Source organism: Loxodonta africana, chromosome 20 (assembly GCF_030014295.1).
Source record: "Loxodonta africana isolate mLoxAfr1 chromosome 20, mLoxAfr1.hap2, whole genome shotgun sequence".
NCBI classification, from domain to species: Eukaryota; Metazoa; Chordata; class Mammalia; order Proboscidea; family Elephantidae; genus Loxodonta; species Loxodonta africana.
This window is the reverse complement of record NC_087361.1, coordinates 49,924,311-49,948,875: the sequence shown is the minus strand read 5'-3', so window position 1 is coordinate 49,948,875 and position 24,565 is coordinate 49,924,311.

Sequence of the window (24,565 nt, the reverse complement as noted above, 5' to 3'; positions counted from 1 at the left end):
GTTATAAGAAAGAAACTGAGATGAAAGATTGCCTGATTGCTGGAGAAATGCAATAGAGGAACTCTTGGTCATGAACTGTGTTCAGTATTGTTGGCCAAGAGAAAATTTTAAAACGCACAGATTTCTGAAAAAAGAGGCTGGACCATTGCTTTACGGGGAAGATGACTAAAATATGGATTTCCTCATGAATGTTAACCTCCCTAAGGGCACAGGACTGTATTTTACTTTCTTGATATGGACTAAATGCCTGGTCAGTGAGGGCCTATCTCAAAGCCAATACTCAATCAACATTTTTCCGATTTAGTTATATCCTGTCCTTGCTTATTGACACAGTTAGGTTCTAAAGACCTGGTACTTATTTGAAAATCAGCATTATGCAAAAATGGAGGATGACTACATCATTATACAACTGCCAAATTACATCATTACATAATTGCCAAACCACTGAGAACCATGGCTCAGCCAAGCTGACACATACCTTAACCAGCATAGCCAGCATTACTCTCATCTCACACCTCAGCATTTGTCATTTGTCAGGCATATGTCATTAATGTGCAAAATAGTTGGATAGTAGATTTTTTACTCTTGTAAATGTGAAATGTTAGAGAACAAGATAGTTGATAAGTGAAGGGAGGGTGTAATAGAAAGTGAAACTGTGTTGTCATGGATTGAATGATGTCCCCCAAAAATGTGTGTGTCAACTTGGTTAGGCCATGATTCCCAGTATTCTGTGGTTGTCCTCTATTTTGGGACTGTAATTTTATGTTAAAGAGAATTAGGGTGGGATTGTAATACCCTTACCAGCTCACATCTCTGATCCAATGTAAAGGGACTTTCCCTTTGGTGTGGCCTGCACCATCATTTATCTCTCAAGAGATAAAAGGAAAGGGAGGCTAGCAGAGAGAGGGGAAATCATACCACCAAGAAAGAGGCAATGGGAGCAGAGCACATTGTCTGGACCTGGAATTCCTGTGTGGAGAAGCTCTTAGTCCAAGGGAAGATTGACAAGAAGGGCCTTGCTCCAGAGTGGACAGAGAGAAAGCCTTCCCCTGAAGTTGGTGCCCTGAATTCAGACTTCTAGCTTGCTGAACTGTGAGAGAATGAACTTCTCTTTGTTAAAGCCATCCACTTGTGTTATTTCTGTTACAGCAGCACTAGATGACTAAGGCGTGTTGTGAGAAATCTTGAAACAGGCCTTTCTTTCCTTTGTATGAGTCTTATTTCCACTACAACTTCAAAACTTTTCTTCCTCTTCTAAAAAACAATATCAGAATTTTTTTTGTTCTGTTTTAATGAGAAATACAAAAAAGAAAGATGACAGCCTACAACACTGTCTGACATAAAATTAGCATAAGGTTTTTGAATGAACTCAACGATCCTGTTGCTAATAGACAGCAAACCCTCAAAGCAAAGTGAATTGGTGTTTGACTTGTTCATTGAGGTTAGGCTAATGGAGAAGATTTTAACAACACAAATACTTCAATATCAGCTTAATCTTGCTTTAGTTTCCTCTTTCTGGATTTGTGATTTTATAAATTCATTTTCTACAATGAACATGTATTATGTTTATTTAAAATGATTTTAAACTAGCCTAAAATGTTTATTATATTTAAGGTTAAACATTACCAGGAGAGGTCGTAGTTGGAGTGGAATGACAATTATTTCAGGTCCTCTGAGGAGTAATTAAGGGAAGATGAACAGATGGAATCTTGAATTGATAGCTTGTTTTTCCAAGTGTACTTCCATTAATTGAACATGTTGAAATGATTAAACCTAAAAACTACTATAATGAAAATATCTGTTACTAACCTTGAATACAAATTGATCCTATATTTTTCAATTTTATTTTCTTAAATTTAGAATTTGCCAAAATTGTACTTTTTGTACTTAAATTTGCTTACTTGGTCAAACTTAGTTTTTACTAACATATTCCTTTAATCTACCACTCAACCCATTGATCTCTATTATCTTCAAACAATCCTCTCATCCTTTCATCCATCCATCCATCCATCCATCCATCCATCCATCCATCCATCCATCCATCCATCCACCCATCAATCCATTATTCATTCATTCATTTGGTTGTTGAAGCTGCTAATATTTATTGAGTGCTTAAAGTGTATAATACTGTATACTATTTGATGTTTGCTACTTGAGAAAAAAGTTCAGTCTGGTACCTCTTCCTAAACTCAGTTCTCTTTACTCTTCAGAATAGTTGATTGACCACCATTTTCACTAAAACCTTCACCTTCACAGCCCCACCATAGACTACCATCTAACTCTATGAATTAGGAAAAAGAAAAAAAAAAAGAAATCCATACCTGCCCTAAGGCTTGTTCAGTATGCAGCCTAACATTTCTATTCTGGATCTCTAGCCTATGCTTTTGAGGGTTTGAAAACCTCCAAACCTGCCTCTTGTGTGTTTTCTAATTTATTGCTCTTCACAAGTTGCTAAATCAAAAATTACAGTCTTTCTGCCCCAACAAGCTCCTTCTCCTGGCTTATATAGAAGTCTCTCAATCATGAGGGTCAAAAAATCATATTAGCTTTTACTCCTCCAATTCCTGCTTCTTGTCAACTGACAGTATAGGTACAATGAAATAGTTCTGCTTTATTCAGTTGACTACTTTCTTTCTCTTCCTTTCTGTTGTTTCTGTTGCTATTAGTGTAGATCTAGGTGCTACGAGTCAGCATTGACTTGAAAACAGTTGGTTGTTTTTTTTTTTTAATGATTTTAGAATTGTGGCTAAGTGGTACATAGATTCTGAATCTAGACTCCTTAAGTTTGAACCCATGGTAGCCTCAGATAGGTTTGTGACCTTGGTCCAATTACCTAACCTCTTTGTGCATATGCTTATAAAATGCCAATGATAAAAGTAATAACATCATATTTTTAGAAGAATAAAATATGTTAATATATATAATCATTTAAACCAATGCACGATACACAATAAGACCAACAAATAGCTGTTATTACTCTGACAGTTGAACAGATTGCCCTGACTTAATTTATTCTTCGTTTTTAACCCAAAACACACTTTTCCAACTCTTATTCCTAAAAGATTTCTCTACTCGTAATTTGTCCCTTAACTTTTTAATGTCTTCACATTGGCTATTGAAATGACTACAAACTCCTTAATCTGAGTTTCCAAGGGTTAGCCTTGCTGATCTTTGTATCTTTGTAACTCTTCTGGGGTCTAATACACATAGCAAACGCATAAAAATAAGTTTTTGTTTAGTTAAATTAATGATATTGATGTAAGATTCCCTAATCTTTTTTTTTTTATAATTTTTATTGCACTTTAAGTGAAAGTTTACAAATCAACTCAGTCTCTCACACAAAAACCCACATACACCTTGCTACACACTCCCAATTACTCTTCCCCTAATAAGACAGCCTGCTCTTTCCCTCCACTCTCTCTTTTAGTGTCCATTTTGCCAGCTTCTAACTCCCTCCACCCTCTCATCTCCCCTCCAGGCAGGAGATGCCAACATAGTCTCAAGTGTCCACCTGATCCAAGAAGCTCACTCCTCACCCGCATCCCTCTCCAACCCATTGTCCGGTCCAATCCATGTCTGAAGAGTTGACTTCGGGAATGGTTTCTGTTCCGGGACAACAGAAGGTCTGGGGGCCATGACCACTGGGGTCCTTCCAGTCTCAGTCAGACCATTAAGTCTGGTCTTATGAGAATTTGGGGTCTGCATCCCACTGCTCTCCTCCTCCCTCAGGGGTTCTCTGTTGTGTTCTCTATCAGGGCAGTCATCAGTTGTGGCCAGGCACCATCTAGTTTTTCTGATCTCAGGATGATGTAGCCTCTGGTTCATGTGGCCCTTTCTGTCTCTTGGGCTCATAATCGCCTTGTGTCCTTGGTGTTCTTCATTCTCCTTTGATCCAGGTGGGTTGAGACCAATTGATGCATCTTAGGTGGCTGCTTGCTAGCGTTTAAGATCCCAGATGCCACTCTTCAAAGTGGGATGCAGAATGTTTTCTTAATAGATTTTATTATGCCAATTGACTTAGATGTCCCCTGAAACCATGGTCCCCAGACCCCTGCCCCTGCTACGTTGGCCTTCGAAGCATTCAGTTTATTCAGGAAACTGCTTTGCTTTTGGTTTAGTCGAATTGTGCTGACCGCCCCGTATTGTGTGCTGTCTTTCCCTTCACCTAAAGTAGTTCTTATCTACTGCCTAATTAGTGAATGTCCCTCTCCCACCCTCCCTCCCTCCCCCTCTCATAACCATGAAAGAATGTTTTCTTCTCAGTTTAAATTATTTCTCAAGTTCTTATCATAATGGCCTTATACAATATTTGTCCTTTTGCAACTGACTAATTTCACTCAGCATAATGCCTTCCAGGATCCTCCATGTTATGAAACGTTTCACAGATTCCTCACTGTTCTTTGTCGATGCATAGTATTCCATTGTGTGAATATACCATAATTTATTTATCCATTCATCTGTTGATGGGCACCTTGGTTGCTTCCATCTTTTTGCTATTGTAAACAGTGCTGCAATAAACATGGCTGTGCATATATCTGTTCCTGTAAAGGCCCTTATTTCTCTAGGATATATTCCAAGGAGTGGGACTGCTATATCGTATGATAGTTCTATTTCTAGCTTTTTAAGGAAGCGCCAAATTGATTTCCAAAGTGGCTGTACCATTTGACATTCCCACCAGCAGTGTATAAGTGTTCCAATCTCTCCACAGCCTCTCCAACGTTTATTATTTTCTGTTTTTTGGATTAATGCCAGCCTTGTTGGAGTGAGATGAAATCTCATTGTAGTTTTGGTCTGCATTTCTCTAATGGCTAATGATCGTGAACATTTCCTCATATACTTGTTAGCTACCTGAATGTCTTCTTTAGTGAAATGTCTATTCATATCTTTTGCCCATTTTTTAATTGGGTTATTTGTCTTTTTGCAGAATCAAGTAGATTTTAGAGATCAGGCACTAATCAGAAATGTCATAGCTCAAAACTTTTCCCAGTCTGTAGGTAGTCTTTTCACTCTTTTGGTGAGGTCTTTGGATGAGCATAGGTGTTTGATTTTTAGGAGCTCCCAGTTATCTAGTTTTTCTTCTACATTCTTTATAATGTTTTGTATACTGTTTATGCCATGTATTAGGGCTCCTAAAGTTGTCCCTATTTTTTCTTCCATGATCTTTATCATTTTAGATTTCATATTTAGGTCTTTGATCCATTCTGAGTTAGTTTTTGTGCATGGAGTGAGGTATGGGTCTTGTTTCATTTTTTTTGCAGATGGATGTCCAGTTATGCCAGCACCATTTGTTAAAAAGACTGTCTTTTCCCCCTTTAACTGTTTTGGGGCCTTTGTCAAATGTGAATGGATTTATGTCTGGATTCTCAATTCTGTTCCATTGGTTCAAGGATCTGTTGTACCAGTACCAGGCTGTTTTGACTACTGTGGCGGTCTAAAAATTTTAGGTTCTAAAATCATTTAAAGTAAGGCCTCCCACTTTGTACTTCTTTTTCAGTAATGGCTTATTTATCCAGGGCCTCTTTCCCTTCCATACGAAGTTGGTGATTTGTTTCTCCATCTCATTAAAGAATGTCCTTGGGATTTGGATCGGAATTGCATTAAATGTATAGATCACTTTTGGTAGAATAGACATTTTTATAACGTTAAGTCTTCCTATCCATGAGCAAGGTATGTTCTTCCACTTATGTAAGTCTCTTTTGGTTTCTTGCAGAAGTGTACTGTAATTTTCTTTGTATAAGTCTTCTACATCTCTGGCAAGATTTATTCCTAGGTATTTTATCTTCTTGGGGGCTACTGTAAATGGCATTGATTTGGTGATTTCCTCTTCGATGTTCTTTTTGTCGGCGTAGAGGAATCCAGCTGATTTTTGTATGTTTATCTTGTATCCCGATACTCTGCTGAACTCTCCTATTAGTTTCAGTAGTTTTCTGGAGGATTCCTTAGGGTTTTCTGTGTATAAGATCATGTCATCTGCAAATAGAGATACTTTGACTTCTTCCTTGCCAATCTGGATGCCCTTTATTTCTTTATTTAGCCTAATTGCTCTGGCTAGGACTTCCAGCACAATGTTGAATAAGAGTGGTGATAAAGGACACCCTTGTCTGGTTCCCGATCTCTGTGGGAATGTTTCCAGACTCTCTCCATTTAGGGTAATGTTGGCTGTTGGCTTTGTATAAATGCCCTTTGTTATGTTGAGGAATTTCCCTTCTATTCCTATTTTGCTGAGAGTTTTTATCTTGAATGAGTGTTGAACTTTGTCAAATGCCTTTTCTTCATCAATTGATAAAATCATGTGATTCTTGTCTTTTGTTTTATTTATGTGGTGGATTACATTCATTGTTTTTCTAATGTTGAACCATCCCTGCATACCTGGTATGAATCACACTTGGTCATGGTGAATTATTTTTTTTGACATGTTGTTGAATTCTATTGGCTAGAATTTTGTTGAGAATTTTTGCATGTACATACATGAAGTATATAGGTCTATAATTTTCTTTTCTTGTGGTGTCTTTACCTGGTTTTGGTATCAGGGATATGCTGGCTTCATAGAATGAGTTTGGTACTACTCTGTCCTTTTCTATGCTCTGAAATACCTTTAGTAGTAGTGGTGTTAACTCTTCTCTGAAAGTTTTAGTAGTAGTGGTGTTAACTCTTCTCTGAAAGTTTGGTAGAACTCTGCAATGAAGCCTTGCAGACCAGGGCTTTTTTTTGTTGTTGTTGAGTTTTTTGATTATCTTTTTAATCTCTTCTTTTGTTATGGGTCTATTTAGTTGTTCTACCTCTGTTTGTGTTAGTTTAGGTAGGTAGTGTGTTTCTAGGAATTCATCCATTTCTTCTAGGTTTTCAAATTTGTTTGAGTACAGTTTTTCATAGTAATCTGATATAATTCTTTTAATTTCAGTTGGGTCTGTTGTAATATCGCCCCTCTCATTTCTTATTCAGGTTATTTGCTTCCTCTCCTGTTTTTCTTTTGTCAGTTTGGCCAGTGGTTTATCAATTTGTTGATTTTTTCAAAAAACCAGCTTTTGGTCTTGTTAATTCTTTCAATTGTTTTTCTGTTTTCCATTTCATTTAGTTCAGGTCTAATTTTTATTATTCACTTTCTTCTGGTGCCTGTGGGTTTCTTTTGTTGCTCTCTTTCTATTTATTCAAGTTGTAAGGATAATTCTTTGATTTGGGCCCTTTCTTCTTTTTGGATGTGTGCATTTATTGATATAAACTGGCCGCTGAGCACGGCTTTTGCTGTGTCCCAAAGGTTCTGATAGGAATTGTTTTCATTCTCATTGGATTCAATCAGTTTCTTTGTTCCATCCTTAATGTCTTCTATAATCCAGTCTTTTCTGAGCAGGGTATTGTTCAGTTTCCAAGACTTTGATTTCTTTTCCCTGCTTTTCCTGTTATTGATTTCCACTTTTATGACCTCATGGTCAGAGAAGATGCTTTGTAATATTTTAATGTTTTGGATTCCGCTAAGGCTTGCTTTATGACCTAATATGTGGTCTATTCTAGAGAATGTTCCATGTGCACTAGAAAAGTATACTTGGTTGCTGGTGGGTGGAGTGTTCTGTATATGTCTACGAGGTCAAGTTGGTTGATTGTGGCATTTAAATCTTCCGTGTCTTTATTGAGCTTCTTTCTGGATGTCCTGTCCTTCACCAAAAGGGGTGTGTTGAAGTCTTCTACTATTATTATGGAGCCGTCTGTCTCACTTTTCATTGCTGATAGAGTTTGTTTTACGTGTCTTGCAGCTCTGTCATTGGGTGTGTAAATATTTAATATGGTTATATCTTCTTGGTGGATTGTCCCTTTAATCATTCTATAGTGTCCTTCCTTATCCTTTCTGATGGATTTAACTTTAAAGTCTATTTTGTTAGAAATTAATATTGCCACTCCTGCTCTTTTTTGATTGTTGTTTGCTGGATATATTTTCTTCCATCCTTTGAGTTTTAGTTTGTGTCTCTAAGTCTAAGGTGTGTTTCTTGTAGGCAGCATATAGATGGATCTTGTTTTTTAATCCATTCTGCCACTCTCTGTCTCTTTATTGGTGCATTGAGTCCATTGACATTCAGGGTAGTTATGGACAGGTATGAATTTAGTGCTATCATTTTGATGTCTTTTTTTGTGTGTTGTTGACAATGTCTTTCTTCTCTTGATTTGTGTGCTGAGTAGATTTCTTTGTATACTGTCCTTTCTTCATATTTGTTGTTGTTGATTTTGTTTCTGCTGAATCTGTATTTTTCCCTTGTATTTTATTTTGATGAGTAGGATAGTTTGTCTCCTTTGTGGTTACCTTATTATTTACCCTTATTTTCCTAAACTTAGAACTAACTTTTATTTCTTTGTATCGCCTTATCTTCCTCTCCATATGGAAGGTGTGTGATTACATTTCTTAGTCCTTCTTTATTATTTTAATATCATCTTCTTTTATATAATCACATCGCCATTACCCTTTGTTGGGCTTTCTTTTTTTTTTTTAATAAGCTTGCTTTGTTTTTTTTTGATTTCCCTTTCTGGGTTGACTCCTGATTGCTCTGCCCAGTATTCTAGTCTTGGGTTGATACCTGATATTAATGATTTTCTAAACAAAGAACTCCCTTTAGTATTTCTTGTAGTTTTGGTTTGGTTTTTACAAATTCCCTTAAGTTGTGTTTATCTGGAAATGTCTAAATTTCACCTTCATATTTAAGAGACAGTGTTGCTGGATATATGATTTTTTGCAGACAATTTTTTTCCTTCAATTTTTTAAACATGTCATCCCATTGCCTTCTTGCCTGCATGGTTTCTGCCGAGTAGTCTGAACTTATTCTTATCGGCTCTCCTTTGTAAGTGACTTTTTGTTTATCCCTCACTGCTCTTATAATTCTCTCTTTATCTTTGGTTTTGGCAAGTTTGATTATAATATGTCTTGGTGACTTTCTTTTAACATCTACCTTATGTGGAGTTCAAGGAACATCTTGGATAGAAATCTTCTCATCTTTCACAATATCAGGGAAGTTTTCTACCAACAAATCTTCAACAATTTTCTTTGTATTTTCTGTTAACCTTCTCTGTTCTGGTACTCCAATCACTCATAGGTAATTTTTCTTGGTAGAGTCCCACATGATTCTTAAGGTCTCTTCATTTTTTTTTTAATTCTTTAATCTGATTTTTCTTCAGATATATTAGTGCCAAGTGATTGATCTTCGAGTTCAGAAATTCTAGCTCCTACTTGCTCATTTCTGCTCCTCTGACTTTCTATTGCGTTGTCTACTTCTGTAATTTTATTGTTAATCTTCTGAATTTCTGATTGCTGTCTGTGGATTTTTCCATCTTTTTAAACTTTTCATTATGTTCCTGAATAATCTTTCTTCAATTGCTATATCTGTGTGTTCCTTGGCTTGTTCTGCATATTGCCTCATTTCCTTCCTGATCTCTTGAAGGGTTCTGTGTATTAAAATTTTATATTCCACATCTGGTAATTCCAGGAATGCACTTTCATCTAGAAGATCCCTGGATTCTTTGTTTTGAGAGCCTGTTGAGGTGATCATGGTCTGTGTCTTTATGTGACTTGATATTGTCTGTTTTCTCTGAGCCATCTATAACTTATTGTATTAGTTTATGCTTGCACACTGTGTCATAGCTGCTTGCTTTGTTTTGTTATGGTGTACCCGTATGGGTTGCTTGAGTGAGCTAGCTTGATTATTTTTGCCTTTGGAGCTCTGGTGTCCTGTCCCCAGCTGGCTAGAGCTGTTATCAGGTATATCAGTCTAGGAGTCCATTTGGTTTTCTTGTATGAACTGAGCTCAGGTTTCCAGGTAGCTGATCATCAAGTGTGTGGTAAGGGCTAAGTCCTACAGTCTTAGAGGGGCAGGGGTGATTGGCGTACATATGGGTATCTGATTGCAGCATGGGGTCACACTCTGAACAAGGCAGGGGGCTGAGAACCGACCCCCAAGTGTCTCTGAGGAAAATGCATCTCTGTTCCCTAGAGTGTGCAGGTGGATGGGTTCTGCAGAGGGACCATGGCATCCAAAGTTTTTGGTTGTAAGGACTGTTAGGTACCAGTTATCTTTGGACCCCTGTTGTGGGTGGCTGGGCTACCTGAGTGGAGCTTCCAGTCCTTAGGTCCCTGATGTGGGTAGGTGAGAACCTTGTTTAATAGACAAAGCAATGTCAAACATCAAACACCCGCCTCTCCACCACACAGCTGAAATGGTTGGAGTTTGCCAATAAGGGCCTATTCTCCCGAAATAGGCCAACAAAAGTCCATGCAGTAGGAAAAAGTGCTCAAGGCCCATGGATGGTTTATGCCTGGACAGAAGCCGCTTCTGTCCTGAGCTCCCCCAGTTAATGGAGCTATCAAATTATCTTTTCCCCCCAGTTGCAAATTTTTTCCTTCCCCAAGGCTGGGAGGGTAGCTCTAGGTGCTCACCAGGATCTATCTCAGGCCCAGGGATTCAGCTGCTGAAGCTGGCTTGGCGGTGGGGGGCGGGCACGGTAAAATATACAAAACTACTTAGCTTTTGCAGAGAGCACCATTCTCCTCAGGTTCCGGAGGTGTGAGTAGGCTGTGTGGTTGGCTGCTTCTCCCTGAGGGAACTGCAGCCGAATGCTAGTACCAGCCCATTGCCACTGCTGCCGCTGCTCCAGGAATGGTGCCTGAGGGCTCCCCTTGATTCAGGTCCGGTAACTCCTCTCTACTTCTGAACGGTCTCTTCCTCCCCCTGCCCCTCAGTTTGTTGTCTAAGCTTGCATTTGATGCTCAGAGCTCCCAGCTTGTCACAAATATACTCATTTCACTTGTTTTTTTGGGTGTTTGTTGTAAAGAGGGCTTGCTGGAGCATCTGTCTATTCTGCCATCTTGGCTCCGCCTCCTAAATTCTTTTTTAGAGTAAGATGGGTCATATACGTTTGTCTATATTTTTATATATTTTATATGTATTTATGTATAATATATGAATATATATAGTTTGTACTGATCAAAATACATTGGAGAATTAAATTAAAAATACTTTAGAATAAAACAGCAATGAATGACTATTTCAAGAGGTCAATAATAATGATGAGATCATTTTGATTGTGATTTCACACACTGAAGATACTGAGCTTTGTAGAGCTACATAATATTCCTGCTAATAAATCAATGGTCTAAGCTTAACCCATTTAACTTGCTAGTGACTAGAAAAGTACCTTCTCTGACTTCATTACAGCAAAGGGAAGTGTCTTTTGTAGATTTTTACACCACCAAGAATTGTCTCCATCAGTTCATGTGACTGTTTTGGTAATCTGATCAAATACATGAGAATGAAGCCTCTAAAAATGATAGAATTAATTTACAAGTGCTTACAGAATATGTTATTTTTATTAGTTTAAAAAAATTTTTAAGAAAAAGTTTATGACATTGTACAGAACTTCACATCATCAAAATCAACCAGAAATTATTAACATATAAACAGTATTAATACCATATGCATGCAAAGCATTAAGGGGTAAATATACTGAGGTCTCCAACTGACTTTGAAATGTATTAAAAAAAAAAACAGAGTGAATGATATAAAAAGGGATGGATACACAAATAATTATGTGATAAAGTCAAATTCAATAAAAATGTTAATTATAGACTCTACCTGATGTATTGTCATATTTCAGTTCACTACAAATTTCTTCCAACATTTTTTCCATATTTGAACATTTTTAACAACAAAATATGAGAAAAAGCAGCAATCTTTCGTTATCTACAGAGAGCATTAATGACTGTAATTCAATTGTTCCCAAAGGGAAAATTCTTCATGCACAAGAATTCAGGAGGCGGACAAAGTCTACAAAAAGTCCAGCTTATGTGATATTCATCTGAACGTCCCTATGATTTTTTAATCTTCATCAACAAGAACTATAACAGGAGCTCAGTCTTGTGGGTTTTTAGATGTCGAGGCTAGGAAATTAACACATTTTTAAATGATAAACATGACTAAGACAATAAAATTTGAAACACATTTTTCTTTTTAGAGTCTGCAAGTGCTCACAACTATTAAAAAAAAATGTCATTTCTTTGCTAATGGGAATTCTAAAAGGTTCACAATTTTGGTTAGAGTGGGTACTTAGTTGTGCTCTGAGGAACCTGTACATAGATCAAAAGGAAGTTATCTGGACAGAACAAGGAGATACTGCCTGGCTTAAAGCCAGGAAATGTGTGCTTCAGGGCTGTATCTTTTCACCATAGCTATTCTACCTGTACCCTGAGCAAATAATCCTAGAATTTGGACTATAAAAAGAAGAACAGGGCATCAGGATTGGAGGAATACTCCCACAATATGCAGATGACACAGCCTTGCTTGCTGAAAGTGAAGAGGACTTGAAACATTTATTGATGAAGATAAAGACTACAGCCCTCAGTATGGATTTCACCTCAACGGAAAGAAAACAAAAATTCTCACAACTGGACCAATAAGCAACAAACATCACGATAAACAGGAAAAAAGTTTGAAGTTGTCAAGGATTTCATTTTATTGGATCCACAATCAACGCCCATGGAAGCAACAGTCAAGAAATCAAAAGACACATTGCATTGGGCAAATCTGCTGCAAAAGACCTCTTTAAAGTCTTGAAAAGCAAAGGTGTCCCCTTGGAGACTAAGGTGTGCCTGACCTGAGCCATGGTATCTTCAGTCACATTATATGCATGTGAAAGCTAGACAATGCGTAAGGAAGACAGAAGAAGAGTTAACGCCTTTGAATTGTGGTGCTGGTGAAGAATATTGAGTATACCATGATCAGACAAAAGGATGAGTAAATACGTCTTGGACGAAGTACAATTAGAATGCTCCTTAGAAGCAAGGATGGTGAGACTGTGTCTTACATGCTTTGAACATGTTGTCGGGAAGGATCAGTCCCTGGAGAGGGACATCATGCTTGGTAAAGTACAGGGTCAGCGGAAAAGAGGAAGACCCTCAATAAGGTGGACTGACACAGTGCCTGCAGTGGTGGGTTTAGGCATAACAACGCTTGTAAGCATGGCATAGGGTAGTGTTTTATTCTGTGGTATGTTGGGTCGCTAATGGCACCTAATAACAGTAACAACAATAAGCACTTAATAGGCTTAAGTAAGTCCTTTCAAGCTTTGAGAATCTATATAAGGAAATAAAATCACCTCATCATCTTTGTCTTGTTTCCTAACTTAGCATCTAAGACCCCTATGATCTGACCCCACCCTTTCTCTCTACTCCCATTTCTGTCATTTTCTCCCAAACACTCTATGTTCCCATTAAACTTAATTGTTTTCAATGCCACAAACAAGCCATGGTCTGTAACACTTCCTGTATTTGGTAAAGAAATGGCTTCACTCTGAAATGCGCTTCTTCCTTCAACAACTGGGGTTACTCCAGCTGAGTGACTCAATTCACAAGTCACTTTACTTCCTTTACATTGATGTAAAGGATGTCACAAGCATTCTTTCTCTAGGCTTTCATCGCCCTGTGTGTACTCCCCGATGTTGAATTTGTCACATTGCATTCTAATTATTCTTTTATTTATTGATTCCCCTACTCACTGTGAGGATTTTGAGGAGAGGTACCGGGCCTCATCTGTATCACAATTTCCAGCATAGAGTGGACACTTAACCAATGTTTGTTTAGAGAATCTGATATGAAGTTGCTATGAAAGGATGAAGTCAATGAATTAATTACACTGCATTCCCCAGGACTAAATATTGCAATATTTCTTAAAAAGGGGTCAATATTTATGACCATATGTGAAAGACACTGAAATCCTTTACATGGGAAGTTTAAAATAAAAGTTTGGAAATGTTTAAGGAGCGATTTGGCAGCCTCAGGTAGCTCGAGGGCAGTTTTGCCGGGATGCAAGAGGTGACTCTTTCAGGCGTGGGGTTGATAGCCCTTCATCTTCATTCATCATGTCGTCATCATCCTCCTCATCATCATTTTAAAAGGAAATGGCAGCATTTCAGCAAGCTTCTACATCTGAATGTTAATAAGTGTTTAATACAAAGCCATTTTTAAGGTTTGCAAATAAAATTTTTGTCTGTCTTTTAAAAGGCTCTTTTTAAATCATGAAAAAAATACCCAGGCATACACTCTGCCCTGCATATGCTATACTTGGCAAAGTGTTTTGCCTGCCAAACATAAGACAGAAGTTCAAAAAAAGCTCAAGTTACATGATCCACAAATAATCAATTCTGTTGGAAGTAAGGACATTTTGGAATAGATTCAAGAAATCAATGTAGAAGATTGTATATTCTAAAAAAAACAGTTTTTTGTGCAAAATGATTTCAAAGTGAAGATAAATTAATTTTTATTCATATGATTGAAAACATGTATTTAAATTAAAACATAAAAAATTACAAGAATATATAGTATTCTCTAAGTACGTTAGCTTCGATTTGTCAGAGGAGCTACTATTTTAAAGTAAGGAACACTATAATAAGATTCTTTGACTTAAGGAATGACATCAGCAGCATGCTCAATTTTTAAAATCTATCTTACGTTTAATGAAAGATAATCAAGGATCTAATATCAGTACAGTCTTTTAGCAAAATTATTTTATATTCTATGATTAGATTTTTGCTTTATCAGTTTCACCTTCGTGTTTTAAAGTTTAAGACGATTAAAAAGTATACTCTTCCATAATAATACAAGATAAAAATCCAAAAACAAACCCATTGACTTCGAGTCGATTTGGACTCCTAACGACCCTACAGGACGGAGTAGAACTGCCCCATAGAGTTTCCAAGGAGCATCTGGTGAATTTGAACTGCTGACCTTTTGGTTAGCAGCCATAGCACTTAACCACTATGGCACCAAGGTTTCCAAAACAAGATACATGACATAAAAAATCATATAGTATATTTCATTATCACTCAGTCATGCCAGAATTTCATAATGTTGAACACTTTTTCCTCAGAAATAAATAATTCTCTGCATAAAATTAATTGTATAAGCTACCACAGCTAAAAGTGTCATATATTGTTTTTATATTTTAGCCCCTAAAATAGGCAACATAGAAAGTAAAAATATTTAGCTCTCCAATATAAAACCAGTAGGCAGAATTTTATTTCTAAAAATATGCATCACAATTATTCACGATTTTATTAAATATTACACAGTGAGTTCTTAGAAATTGCTAAGAAAAAACTTCCAGTGTTTTGCCTAGTAAAACTGAAAATCCATAAATATCTGTCATAATTATTTGAAGTATTTATTATCAAGTCAGATATGCATATGAAGATCATTTTAAGAATTATACTTGAAATGTAACAGCAAGACAGACCAATGCTGTTTGTTGTTATGTGCCATGGTGTTGATTCCAACTCATAGTGACCCTGTGTACAACAGAAAGAACTACTGCCCAGTCCTGCACCATCGTCACAATTGTTGTTATGCTTGAGACCAATAGTTTTACAAATATGACATATAGATATATATGAACAGGTTAAACAACTAAATAAGTGCCAGTAAATGATATTTCAGGCAAAACAAAAAAAGAAAAAAAACCTAACCCATTGCCATCGAGTGGAATCTGACTCATAGCGACCTTATAGGACAGAGTGGAACTGCCCTGTAGGGTTTCCAAGGAGTGGCTGGTGGATATGAACTGCTGACCTTTTGGTTAGCAGCCCAGTGCTTACCACTGGACCACCAGGTCTCCATAAAATAAATATCACACGTATTTTTAAAAGATACACATGTGTGTAGTTAATTACTTAGTAAAATTAGTGTAAAGAGATGGGAAATCATTGCTTAACTCTTTGGGGATTTTTCAGGTGGCACAGGTAATCCTGAGTTCACCTTTAAAATTTATGAAAAGACATTTAAGAGTCCGAATTCCTCAAAAGAGGCTTCAGTACACAGTGGCGCATACACATTTAAATAACTGTCTACCTCTTCTTCTGCCTGAGGGAGGCTGCCAGGTCAGAGTTTGGAATAGGGGGCCAGGTAACATCATTGCCACCCATGACCCACATTTCCCTGAAATAGCTAATTGGACCAGGAGCCAGCATCTATTTCAAGGGCTGTCAAATCGCAGCCCAATCAACACCCTTAGATGTAGATAGAAGGGAAAACAGTCCAAGCCCTTCATTTAAAACAACCATCAAATAACAGGAGCACAGGGCCAGCACAGGAGTCAATTTGTGGTGAGCGAAGTCAAGGACAGCACCCAGCTATGAATATAAAAGCCAGCCCTGCCCCGGGGAGCTTATAATTTCACGGTGGAAAAAATAATCCTTGAACAAATATCTACAAGCTGTAAATATTACCACCAGTTGTGCTCTGTGAGATGAGGAAAAATTTCAAGTTTGATAAGAGTAAAAAAAAAAAAAAAGTTGCCGTCAAGTCATAGCAACTCATAGCAACCCTATAGGACAGTGTAGAACTGCCCCATAGAGTTTCCAAGGAACAGGTGGTGGAGTCAAACTGCTGACCATTTGGTTTGTGGCTGTAGCTCTTAACCAGTAGGCCATCAAGGTTTCCAGAGAGTAAGATAGGGAAGCCTAAATTTGATTGCGGAGTCTCTGGGAGTATAAATGGTTAAGTGCTTGACTACTAATTGAAAGTTTGACAGTTTGAGTCCACCCAGAGACACCTAGGAAGAAAGGCATGGCAACCCACTTCTGAAAGGTCACAGTCTTGAAAACCTTATGAAGCACACTTCTACTCTGCCATACGTGGGATTGCCAAGAGTTGGAAGTCACTCCACAGCAACTGGAAAATTTGAAGATCTGGTGTGAAACTGGTTTATCTTTGGGCTATTCTAATCAGCAGTTCTGATCTGCTTGAGGGCACTGAGTCTCTCCTTCCAACTCACTCCATCCCTGGTGGTAGAGACCAGTAGGAAGTTCTCTTATACCGCCTCCCCTACCGTGTGTCTCTCACTGGAATGTTCTCCAACCATCCCAACTCTCAAGGTTAAATAAATGTCTGCTATAAAACAGAAGCTAAGAAGCAACTAGGTGCATATCTACAGATTGCTTTTTTTTTATTGGAATACAAATTTTCCAGCCCTTTCTGCATTAGAGTTTTGCTTAATAAATGGCTGTGTCTGCGTAACATCAGTTTATAAGAATATTGAGAAAGCAAAGTTAATTAAAGCCAAACAACGGGGCTGAAGTATTTTTCCTGTTGACACAAAGTTTTAAAAGTTCCAGCTACGACTACCTTTATGGTAGAGTTTTAAGTGTTTGAGAAAGTTTTCTTTTGACGAATGGGCCTTCATAACAAATACTGAGGTTTGGACAGTTGGATTTGCATGGTAAGCTCAAAAACACTCCGAAAATCACATTCAGCTGAACAGAATGTAATGCGTGTTTTATAAACTACTTTTAACAGACACATTTAGTTTTTGTTACACCCTTTGGGGAGTTCACTGAGAAAGCATTCCTGTAACTGTCTCAAATGTTTGGGATGCATTTTTCAGAAATTAATATCCTATTGGCATATGAGGTCTATTACCTCATATGCTTCCCTTCCTAAAACTTGATGACATTTTAGGAAGGAAAAAAAAAAAAAAATAGAAAAGAGTAGCCTGACAGCTATGTCATATCAGGCTGCTTCAGGTTCAAAATCTAGGCAACCACCAAAAAAACAAAAAACCCAGTGCTGTTGAGTCAATTCCGACTCATAGTGACCTTATAGGACAGAGTAGAACTGGCCCATAGAGTTTCCAAGGCGCACCTGGTAGATTTGAACTGCCAACCCTTTGATTAGCAGCCGTAGCACTTAACCACTATGCCACCAGTGTTTCCAAGTCAAGCATGGCTCACAGCTTTCTGTGACAGTGAATTTCATGCCAAAGCAACACAATACTTGCAGGATTCAAACAGAGTTTTGAGGGTGGCTGAAAATCAATTTCCCCGCATATTTCAAGCATTGAATAAAACTCAGAAATATAAAGACCAGGAGGTGAAGTGTTTCTTGAGCTCTCCTTGCCAGTGGGAATCTATGCACTCCAGCTTTTTTTTTGCCCCTGGCAAAAAATATTTTGGGACTACACATTTCAAAGCCAGGGTAGAAGATAACTAACTCTTTATATCTGCAAATTCCTAAAACCTGGACCTATTCGCATGTTTTTTTTTTTTTTTTTGGTAAGACTTTTGTGATCACAAAGAATCTCAACTTGCTGATTCCTCCTGCAGCAGAAGTCATTTTCTATAGTTCTCTTTACCCCCTTCTTGAAGGGCATCTTACAAGATCACATGAGCTTCTTGATAGACATACCTGGCTTTAAATTTGACATAGGCTGATAGCTTGCTCCCTTGGCATGAAATAAAAAATAAAAACAGATTTCAACCTGAACTTTTGTAGACTTGGCTAAATAAAAAAATAAAATAAATAAATTGAAAAACAAATGTAATTAAGCACACAGGCAATGATTAGAGGACATTTTAGACATGGAGTTTGAATAAACCCAATTGTTTTATAATTCTCAGCTCATGTGAATGATCGGTATTACAATTTCCATTTAATAGTTATAAACTCAGAAGCATACATGATTTGAATGGCTTTCTCCAAACTTACAGTCTGTGGAACCAAGTGAAACTGAAATTTAGTAGCGCTTGGAATCTTAGAAATCTTTGGTGAGTGCTTGACTGTTAGCAAAGGAGAGAACAAAACAGAGACTCAGAGAGAATCAAGATTTGAGGGGGGAAAAAATCAACACTGGAGAAAAAAGGGTAAAAAAAAGAAAAAACTATACAGTTGACAAAATATTTTTACAAGCAATGTTTCAGTTTAGGAGTGGGGATATGAATTTGTGTTGTTCATTAATCAAGATACTAGATAGAGTATTAGTTTCAAGAGGGAAACACCAAGTTCCCTCCCAGATTCCACATTTCACCAGCTCTTTGTTATGTTGTTGCTGTTAGGTGCTGTCCAGTCGGTTTCAACTCATAGCAATCCTAGTAGTACAGCAGAAAGGAACACCACCCCGTCCTACACCATCCACGTGATACTTTTTATGCTTGAGAGCATTGTTGCAGCCACTTAGCTATGACATCTGTTAATTATTCCTGTGACAGAAAGAACAGAGGGGCCCCCAAGTCGTAGCAATATTGTGAGTTTCAATAAACTCTGTTCACACTGGGAGGAAAATAACACTATTTGTTAGGATGCCTAATGGCTTATGTCTGAAGCAAACCTATGTAGGTTCTTTGTTCCCAAATATACATAGCAAAAGAAAGACAGACCCTGCGAGAGGCATGTAACGATTTCTGATGGTTCTAAATCACTAAGGCCTTCCTGGCATGAAGTGTGGCATGAGAAACCGCTTATGTTATGGATGGAGTCCTGAGACCATGCTTAGAAGCCCTGCTCGGGGCAGTGGTATGCTAGAATTGCCTCATACAGCTTGTGAGAGTGCAACAGCAATCAAGAATGTTCTGAGCCATTGGGGGCCTTGAAATCGTTCATGGTAGGACAATTTATATCATGGAAATGGACAAGTTCTACTATGGTGCAACGAGCTTTCTCTTATGTGACACTTCTGGCCCTAGGTTTGTAATTCTCCCAAAATTGTTGGTCTGGCAGAAATCTTGCCAGGAATTGGTCAGTTTACTATCTGCATAAGAGGCTTGAAAATCCACCCAATAGGATTGGTCGGTTTACAATCTGCCTAAAGGATTGGTCAATTTACAAAAGCACACCCTAAAATTGAGAAAAAGTTTTCCCGTATGACTGTCCAGTTTCACAGAGGTTTTTCGGGCTTCCTGATTACAAACAGCCAGGAGAGGAGTGGTGTGTCCTTTGGACACCTGGCTGTGTGATGTAAACCTCCTAGAAGAGCTATAATATAACCAAGATCTCTAACACTGAGCTGGTAGCATTGAAGACCTAGAGAAACAGCAGCAAGCACAGCAAAGCTGAGTGGCAGAGAAACGGCAGCAGTGGTGCAAGCAGCAGGAACCATGAGGCCAGCAGACAGTGGATGTGGACAGAGCCAACCCACAAAATGGAGCTGGGCACCCCAGGCAAGAGGTGGCCAACAGAGCAGAGGGTTGGGCATACACCGTACAGGGGTTGTCCATAAAAATTTTGCCTAGAGAGCTGTCATAATGTTGGCCTAACCCTAGCACTGGTTCAGGGTTTTCCCAAAGTTGCCAGCTGACAGCTGGACCAGCAAGCACAGGGGGCCAGACCTGTCTAAAAAAAGCTGCAGACAGAAATAGAAAGAGAAAGAGAGGACAAACAGAGCCATGCCCAACCTGACCTGACTTGACCACATGCCTGCTGAGGGAAAGAGAGAGAGAGAATCTACTGACACTTGTGCCTGCCCACTGACACAGAAATGGACATGAGTAATTTGGGAAGAGTGAACAGGTTCCCTTTTAGACATTAATGGGTAGGTCCCCTGTGATGCTAAGCGGGGTATACACAGAGGTGGAGTGGGCCAGTGCATCTCAAATCTGTTCTTGTTGCTTACTGTTTACTTTCTATAAATAGTAATAAACCAAAAAACCAACCCCATTGCCATCAAGTCAATTCCATCTCATAACGACACTATAGGACAGAGTAGAACTGCCCCATACTGTTTCTGAGGGAGTGCCTGGTGGATTCAAACTGCCGACCTTTTAGCTAGCAGCAGAACACTTAACCACTATGCTGCCAGTGTTTCCATAAATAATAATAACAGCTTTCATTGCCAACACTGTGTGTCTTGCGTGTATGACTCAATGGCATGAGATAGTAGAGTCCTCAATCCCACAGTCTTATTACTGCTTCTAATTTTGAGGCAACTGGCATGTATCTAAGCAGTTTGACTACCATATTTTACAGTGATTTTTATTTTCGGAGACTCGGTTTATCAGCACACCACTGCCTCTGCGTGAAGAGTAGCCCAGGACAGGACCTCTCTATATAATTCAACACTAAGCCATAGTGTTCTACTTTTTGTCACGCAAGCGAAGCTTTCCAGCAGTGCTAGTGAGCAGCCCCAACTGGATTGTCAGTTTCTCTTTACAAATTCTATGCAATTAATCAGCAGTGATGTTGGTTGGAAGAAGTATATTTTATACGGACCATAAAACTCTCATTTAAAGTTAATTTCTCAAAAGTGTAGAGAGAAAAAACTTTGCAAAGGCCAGAGGTCACCCAGGTAGGTGGCCATCCTGGGAGTATAAGGTGTTTGTTGATCTTTACTCGGTAAAGTCCATTTCTGAGAGCCTTAGTTTATTGCTGCCCAATTTAAAAGGAAAAATTGTCTTGCCAAAATATTCATTTCCTTTGGCCTGATATTTCCAATTTGAAGAACTCATCCTGTGAAAACCAAATACTTAAATAAAGACAGCTGTGCACAGGTATTCATCACGAGTCTGCTTATGTAGGGAAAGGAAAATACGAATTTGGTCAGACAAATTACGATACCTTTGAAAATGGAGTATTATACATTCATTGAAATGCTGAGATAGATTTATTTTCATTGACATAAAAAGCTGTTCATAACATAATATTAGATAGCTAATAGAGTATTTTTAATGTGACCTTATTTTTGTTTAAAAAAAAATACGTAGGTATAATTAGGGAAAGGTCTAGAAAAATATATATACACCAAAACTTTAGCAGTGGTTATTTTAGAATGATGGAGGTTTGAGTAGTTTTTGTTTATTTCAATTTATATTTTCACAAGTTTTCTCAACTTTTGTGCAATGAATATATATTACTTATATCACTTATGCATAAAACCAAAACCCATTGCCGTCATGTCAATTCTGTCTCATAGCAAGCCTATAGGACAGAGTAGAACCACCCCATAGAGTTTCCAAGGAGCATCTGGTGGATTTGAGCTGCTGACCTTTTGGTTAGCAGCCGTAGCGCTTAACCACTGTGTTACCAGGGTTTCCCCATTTATGTATATATAAAAAAAAAAAAAAATTAAAAATGTTAAACTGGTCTATCTTTCTTTTACCCCCCTGCAACTGGTCGAAATCTCCAGAAGGAGAAAAACATGGAGGAAGGATTTCCTGTCAGACAAGTGAGAGACGTAAAAGAAAGCCCTTACAGTTTACAGCCAACACTGGGAGAGGGAGAAGATCAGATGAAAGGGAAGAAAGGTCCCTCCACCCATATATACCCATTTTGTGCCCAATTTCCATATCTCAAAGACAAAGTGTTAAACAGGGAAAGTTTAGAGGAAAGGGTTTATTGCCCCATTTCCTGTTCTGGCCTGTGGAGAGAAACTACTCATAGTGTTGTCACAGAGGAAAATTTATCCATATGGCATGAATAAGCAGAAAGAGAGAAAAATAGATAGATGAATAAATAAGGGAGGGGGAGAGACCTTTAGTGCTGCTGGGTTACTGGCCTACTCTTGAATCCTATGTTTAATTGAACCATAAATTGCCATGTGCCCCCACCACAGCCAGTAGCAGTGGATTCGATTCTAACTCATGGCGATCTCAGGTGTGTCAGAGTAGAAGTGGTCCATAGGATTTTCAATGCTGTGACCCTTTAGAAGCACATTGCCAGACCTGTCTTCTGAGGTGTCCCCAGGCCAGTTCAAACTGCCAAGCTTTCAATTCGTAGTCAGGTGTTGAACTATTTACACCACCCAAGGACTCCCTATATGCCCCAAGTGGGAAGAAAAAGATCACTGATTGCTCCCTGTTGAGTTTGGTAGAGGGAGCATAACAGCAGGGAACAAAGACTGGTGTACCCAAGGCTTCCATGCACTCCACCTGGATAGGTGAGAGCTGACGGGCGTAGCTAGGAGTCACAGGGAATTCTTAGCTCCAGCACAAGTCAAATCAGAGGGGATTCACTCGGAGAGGACAATCTTGCTTTGACCTAACCAGCAGCAGGAACCACAGGTTCCTCAGGTAAACCTCCTTCCAAAGCCCTTGGTGCCCAGAGATCAGGCCTGGATACCCACTCTGCAGTGAAAACCCAGGAAACTTCACAGGCTTCCTTCTCCCCTGCTGCTGGGGGACCCCACGGGCAGCCTGTATGCCCAGGTGCCAACATAGGGAATGGTAAGAAGTGGGGAAGAAGTGAGAGAATGAACATTTATGCAAGGAAACAAAAGGAGTCACACAAAAGATGAAGTTTTAACAGAAGAATCTGAAAAGCCAAACATTTGCAACTGAAAATATTGTTCCCTATCTCTTTTTTTTTTTTTTTTTTTTTATCTCTATGCTCCATGCTCCATCCAAGGGAATGGGTACTTGAGAGGAGTATTAGACAACTTGTAACAGGGTTGCTATGAGTCGGAATTGACTTGATGGCAACTTTTTTTTTTTTTAATAGAAAATAAAGAAGCTGCATTGTCTTTGTCTGTCTGTGATGCCATGTGGATATTTTCTTCTTTCGGAGTCCTGGTGGAACGGTGGTTAAGAACTATGGCTGTTAACCAAAAGGTGAGTAGTTTGAATCTACCAGCTGCTCCTTGGAAACCCTATGGGGCAGTTCTACTCTGTCCTATGGTGTCACCATGAGTTGGAACTGACTCGATAGCAATGGGGTTTGCTGGTTTGTACTTTTTTCAACAACAATCTCTGCTCCTTAGCTAGAATAATATGAAAAAAATAAACAAAAAAAACACAGCATTTAAGACCTTCCATACTGTGACTAATGGATTGATTCACTGATTAACTCATTCATTCAATGAAGGTTTTACAGGCATTAGTAACTAGCTAAGAACTGAAGGCTATCAGATTCTAGAAGGACAGGCAGGAATACATAATGATAATTAGTAAAACTGATGGTATGAGGTTATCTGTATAATGCCAATACCAGACACATATGATGGTCCCAAGGCCCAACAATTTACCCCTGCACGAGTTTATTTTTCCCTTATTTCTGTGCTTCCTTGCTTAATAAAGGGTATCTTTGGCTTTCTTTGTTTCAAATTTGTCTCATCTAATCGTTAGTGTAACCAATTTAAGGAAAAATAGTATCTTTTTGGAGTGCAAACTAACTTGAAGCAGAAAAAACAAAACAATCTAAATTGTATAGCTCGGGTACATTTTTTAAATGTATAAGATTGGATTACAAAAAAAAAAAACATCTACTAGGTTTGCCTCGGATGTTAAACTGCAGCTGTAGACGGAAACCCCTGTCATCAAAAGACGATGAGTGAAACTATCCATACCAAGGTGGAGAATGTTCCATAATTAATAATTAACCAATTCATTAGTTAAATAAGGGGTTTGAAAGCTTTTTAAAATTTGCATTGCTTCAGCTTGACTTTCTTCAGGTTGTGCAATTCTTTCTACTGGGAATACAGGCAATATAAAACATGCTTTATGCACGCAGATCTTTGTAGGGCTGGGGAAAATATGGTTTAGTCATTAGAAAAATATCCACAAGCAATGGACTTACAAACCAATCTCCTTCCCAGAAGTTTGGAATTATTTGGTGATTACTATGGAAGACCTGCAGTGAGGGAACATTTTTTGCAAATTAAATAAATGTGTCCAGGGAAGGATGGGAAAAATAAAAAAAAAAAAAGGTTGTAGGCTTTAAAGCTGCTGAATCAAACAAAAATCCCAACATTCTAGAGAGCACAAGTGAAATTCTCCCAGTTTTAAAATAAACTATTTTTTTCTACAATATTGGCCACAACACACATGGTGCTTGGTGAACCAA